General features: G+C 38.1%; 1 non-coding gene across 1 annotated transcript; it reads right to left on the bottom strand.

The window, feature by feature from the left end:
- Nucleotides 1–3,462: 3,462 nt before the first annotated feature.
- On the bottom strand, nucleotides 3,463–3,569 carry LOC127900204 (small nucleolar RNA R71). The gene has a single exon (XR_008052213.1). It is a non-coding gene; the product is annotated as a small nucleolar RNA R71 (small nucleolar RNA).
- Between the last annotated feature and the right edge of the window lie 2,087 nt (nucleotides 3,570–5,656).

The raw sequence follows: 5,656 nt of genomic DNA on the forward strand, positions 1-5,656 counted from the left end.
GAGGTGGAACATCTTGAGTTACCAGGGAAGTGGCTGCTTTGGGTGCCTGAGATCCTACTGCTCTGAGAATCACGTGAGCTAAATCCTCAAAGTGTTTATGAGTAGCGGGCTCATCATTGGGGTGAATACCTGTTGATTGCTTAACAAATTTGCCTTTGTCTAGACAGAATGCCGTCTTTGTCAAGTCACTCCTCTCATCACTGCCGTGGTCCTCCACTCTATCATAACCTAGTATTAGGTTATCAGCGGGTATGTCAGGTGCCATGGCTGCGCAAACGTATTGACAAGCTTAGCACCGTGTGGAGGCTTTTTACGCATTCCCCACAGACAGCGCCAATTGGTTTTAGCGGATTTTAGGTACGTGTATGAAAACCACAAAACCAAGCTAAGAACAATAAATTTATTTTTGTCGGAGAGCGGGGTGCCTCGTTTGTTCGGTACGTACGGGCTGTGTAGGCTTTTTGTAGAGTGGAAGAGGATTGAGACGGCGGGGGTCCGACTTCAGGTGCGGTAAGCTGGTAAAAATCATTTTAAACCCGTAAAATAACAAAAAAAGAGATTAGAGGTGGAGCCGGGGGTGGCCGGCGACCACACTTTGACGCTCAAGTCAGAGTTGGGTTATCTCAAGTTTGAGAGCTTGCAAGCTCTCGGTAATGGAGGTTTAGAGGTTGAAGCAACCTTAGTTTTTCTGGTGTGTGTTAACTTACTCGATAAAAATTAAATCTGAGTATTTATATGGTGTATCCCGGTCGCTGTGCCACCTGGCATTATATTATTGATGTTCCTTGCTGTCATGTCAGGAGTATTCTTATTTTCATGCGTATGGCGGCTTGACATTTTAAAAATATGCATGGAGAGTAAGTTTGAGGCGTAATCACATACTGGGCATAGTAGAGTGATCTCGCGTACCTCTGTAATTTCGTTGTAATTTTGCAAGCGTGGCAGGAAAAACTGATGGTCCTCAACTGTCACAATACCAACCTTTTGGCTTATTTACTGATGTGATAGATGGTTGACTTCTTTTTTATAGTGCAAGATTTCCTCGTCGATTCATTATTATTATTTTTTACACGTATTCAACCGATCTTTTTGAGTTTTGTGGCCTATCTATCTCTTGACATTTTACGAACATTTTTCCTGACCTTTTTTCGCTTACTCGATGTACTCCAAGAATTGAGTTTTGTGGGGTTGGTCGGGTAACCTGGGTACCAAGTCTTGTGGCGTAGGTCGAGTACCCCGGGTACCGAGTTTTGTAGAGTAGGTCGGTGATAACTCTATGAAATTAGAGTTATTACATCAATTCTAGACTTATATCAAGATCACTTAGAGAACAAATAAGGTGTTTTTATTACATTTTGGTTATATTTTGCATAAACATTCATTTTTGTTGAGTTTTAATAAGTTTTGCTTGAATAAAAGTAATTTGTGCTCAAAACAGGTGCATAATTATAGGTTTTCAGAAAGTCTTAATTCATGAAGGGATGCTGAGACATTAGATTAGCAAGACGAGGAAAGAAGATGGCCGCAAAAGAAGTAAAGCATAATCGGAAAAAGTGCAGTGTTGTAGCTGTTGTTAGAGCAACCAGGGCTGTAGCAATCTGGGAGCAATGAGGGAGAAAACTTAAGCGCGGGCTAGCTCCAGAATCACGATATGCATATTTCCTAATTTAACTCATGCACGTCCACAGACTTTTATTTACCCTCGTTTGCAGTATAAAAGGATGGCGCGCACCACATAAAACGGCGGCAAGGAATTAACATTGGAGAAATCGAGAGGAAAAGAAGAAAACAATCAGAATTCAAGAGAACCAAGTCTGCATCAGTGAAGAATTTAGCAGCGTTATTTGGATTCAATCTTCATCATTCTTTACTTATTCTTTTCTTTACTCTTTGATTGAACCGATGTATTCCGTGAACAATATATTAATGTTTGTTTTTCTCATTCAGAATATGAACTAGATTTGCTTGTAGTTGAGTGACAAACAATCTGATGGGTACTTGACCGTTCTTATGTGTTGTTATGTCATTGCTGTAGCATTTTATTGCCATAGTTGTTATTAATATAATTGTTATTTCTGTTGACCACCCATTTAATAGTTTAAGTTAAAATAAAGCAGCAAAAAGGCATGTCTTAGCGGATATTATTAGAGTATTACATGATCTTACTTTTAGTTTCCTGGATTAAGTTATCTTGAATCCCATAAGGGCTATACTTGAAGTTAAGATTTGTGACACACTAGACATAGGTGCTTACCTTATAGGGTGAATAGATTAAAAGGTCATAAGGCCATAACATAAGTAGATTAGTAACTAGTCATTGCTAATATATTTAAGAATATGAGAGTTCCAATATACGACAGCTGAGGATGCGGATTAATTCTGCCCAGTGCTGAGCATTTGCTGTAACAACTGGTGTTAACTTGATGAACAACAGTCAACCCATAAGGAGAGTTTGATCATTCAACTACCATAGTCTCAACTGAATTTTAGACACATTTAATTTAATTTATTTAATTACGATATTATTTTACTTTATTCTATCACAATCATCAATTACGATAGAACCCACTTTATGTTTGTTAACTTCAGACTTAAGTTAGTTTGCACTATTGTGATTGCTAAAGCATTTCGGGTAACATCAATCCCTGTGGGGACGATCTTGAATATTCATCACTTTATTACTTGTTGTGTATACTTGCACATTGATATTAGTAGTTTTTGACTGTAAAATTCTATCAACAAGTTTTTGGCGCTGTTGCCGGGGATTGATTGTTTATTTTTGAAGTGTGAAGTAAATCTTGATAGTGCCAATTTGATTTGATTCATTCTATTTATTGGCAGATCAGTACTTGCATGCGCAAAGACGGATCTGTGGTATTCCAATTCGATCCTGATATTGAAAGGACTGTTAGGAGACTGCAGAGAGAACAAAGGAATTCAAAAACTGTTTCAAGTATGAATAATTTACAAGATGTGGGAAATTTGGGACCTCACGGGCCCTTACAACCAGTCAACGTTCAAGAAGAGCAGAATGAACATGCTAATCAAAGGCAGTCAGGCAATAACAACATTATTTACATGGCTGATGACAGAGACAGAGCTATTATCGATTATGCTGTATTAACTCCTCAAGTTGTACACCCTGGGATAATCAGACCTGAAGTAGAAGCCGTAAACTTTGAATTGAAGCCAGTAATGTTTCAAATGTTGCAAACAGTTGGTTAATTCAATGGATTGCCAAATGAAGATCCTCATCTCCATCTTAAGTTGTTCTTGAAAGTGAGTGATGCTTTCAAGATTGTTGGAGCAACACAAGATGCCTTAAGACTGAGGCTCTTTCCTTGTTCCTTAAGAGATCGAGCAAGAGTGTGGTTAAATTCGTTACCATCTGATTCCATCACTACATGGAATGAGTTGGCTGATAAATTCCTAATGAAATATTTTCCACTGACAAAGAATGCAAAATTAAGGAATGAGATTACTTATTTCCATCAACTTGAAGATGGGAGTTTGTATGAGGCTTGGGAAAGATTCAAAGAACTGCTCAGAAGGTGTCCTCATCATGGCATTCCTTATTGCATTCAATTGGAAACTTTCTACAATGGGTTGAATCCGAGCACAAGATTAATGGTGGATGCTTCAGCAAATGGAGCTTTGTTATCCAAATCTTACACTGAAGCTTATGAAATTCTGGAGAGAATTGCCAATAATAATTATCAGTGGCCATAAACCAGGCCACCAGTAGCAAGAAGAACAGCAGGGGTACATAATATAAATGCAATTACAGCTTTATCAGCGCAAGTAACCTCATTGACTAACATGGTAAAGGCCATGACATCTGCTCCAACAGTAGTGATGCAAGTTGCTGAACTTTTTTGTGTGTACTGTGGTTGAGAACATGACTTTGATAATTGTCCTGAAAATTCAGCTTCAGTAAATTATGTGGGTAATTTCAATCGATAGCCTTAGAACAACCCATATTCAAATACTTACAGCCCTTGCTGGAAACAACACCCAAATTTTTGATGGAGCAGTCAGAATCGAAATGCTCCAGCATTAAATGGACAAAATAGGAACACTCAACCACCTGATTTTCATCAGCAGAGCCAAGGGCAAAAGCGTATTAATCAGGATCCAATCACTTCATTGGAAACACTGATTAAGGAATACATTGCAAAGAATAAAGCAATTATGCAAAGTCAAGTTGTATTCTTGAGGAACCTAGAAAACCAAATGGGACAACTTACCACAACAATGAGTAGCAGGACTCAAGGAAGCTTACATAGCAACACAGAAGACCTTAGGAGAGAAGGCAAAGAACACTGAAAAGTAATTAATTTGAGATCTGGAAAGAATGTTGATATCCCAGTTGATGTGACTAAAAAGGGGATGGAAAGTAATTCCTCTAAAAAACCACCTCAAGAGGAAGCATGTTACAACAAACCAACCATCAAGACACTAGTTACAGGAGCCAAGCTACAACAATTTCAGAAGGAAATCAACCAGTACATGCTGAAAAAGAAGCTGCAACACCAGTAGCCACGACCTATAATAAACCAAACAAGCAGAGTTTGGTACCTCTTGAAGCTACCCAGTAGTTTAGACACCCATCACCTTTCCCATAGAGATTCCAGAAGCAAAAACAAGACAAGCAGTTCAACAAATTCTTGGAAGTGCTGAAGCAATTACATATCAACATACCTTTTGTGGAAGCTTTAGAGCAAATGCCTAATTATGTAAAATTTCTAAAAGACATCTTGGCACGAAAGAGAAGGCTAGGAGAATTTGAAACTGTTGCTTTAACACATGAAAGCAGTCATATGCTCCAAAGTAAGATTCCTCTAAAAGTGAAGGATCTAGGAAGTTTTACAATACCCTGCTCTATAGGAACTAGGTACACTGGCAGAGCACTTTGTGACTTGGGAGCCAGTATTATTCTGATGTCATTGTATGTATTTAAACAGCTGAGAGTAGGGGAATGCAAACCAACAATAGTCACTCTGTAATTAGCTAACAGATCTCATGCATACCTTGAAGGAAAAATTAAGGATGTACTGGTGAAGGTTGACAAATTCATCTTCCCACTAGACTTCATTGTACTAGACTTTGAAGCTGATAAAGAGGTACCCATTATACTTGGAAGACATTTCCTAGCAACTGGGAAGACTTTGATAGATGTGCAAAAAGGAGAGCTCACCATGTGAGTAAATGACCAGCAAGTCACATTTAATGTACTAGAGGCTATGAAGAACCTTGATAAAGTTGAAGATTGCAATTTCCTAAGTATTGTGGATTTTGTTGTAGCAGACAGAATCGACAGATGCTACAGTAAAGAGATCAACAAAGTCACCACCTTTGAAGATTTAGAAGATGAAGATATTTTATCAAACCAGATAGATTGGAAGGAAGAAAAACAATCTGATAGGTATAACAAGTTTATTGAGCATATGAATCTGTTAGATAGAGAAGTAAAAACAACTTTACCATCTATTAAATCACCTCCTAGTCTTGAATTAAATTGTTACCTTCACATTTGAAATATGTTTATCTTGGTTAAAACAACACACTCCCTGTAATCATTTCCTCTACCTTGAATGTAGGTCAAGAATAGAGTTTGGTAGATTTGCTTGGAAGATACAAAAGAGCAATTGGATGG

Source organism: Citrus sinensis, chromosome 9 (genome assembly GCF_022201045.2).
Source record: "Citrus sinensis cultivar Valencia sweet orange chromosome 9, DVS_A1.0, whole genome shotgun sequence".
In the NCBI taxonomy this organism is placed as follows: domain Eukaryota; kingdom Viridiplantae; phylum Streptophyta; class Magnoliopsida; order Sapindales; family Rutaceae; genus Citrus; species Citrus sinensis.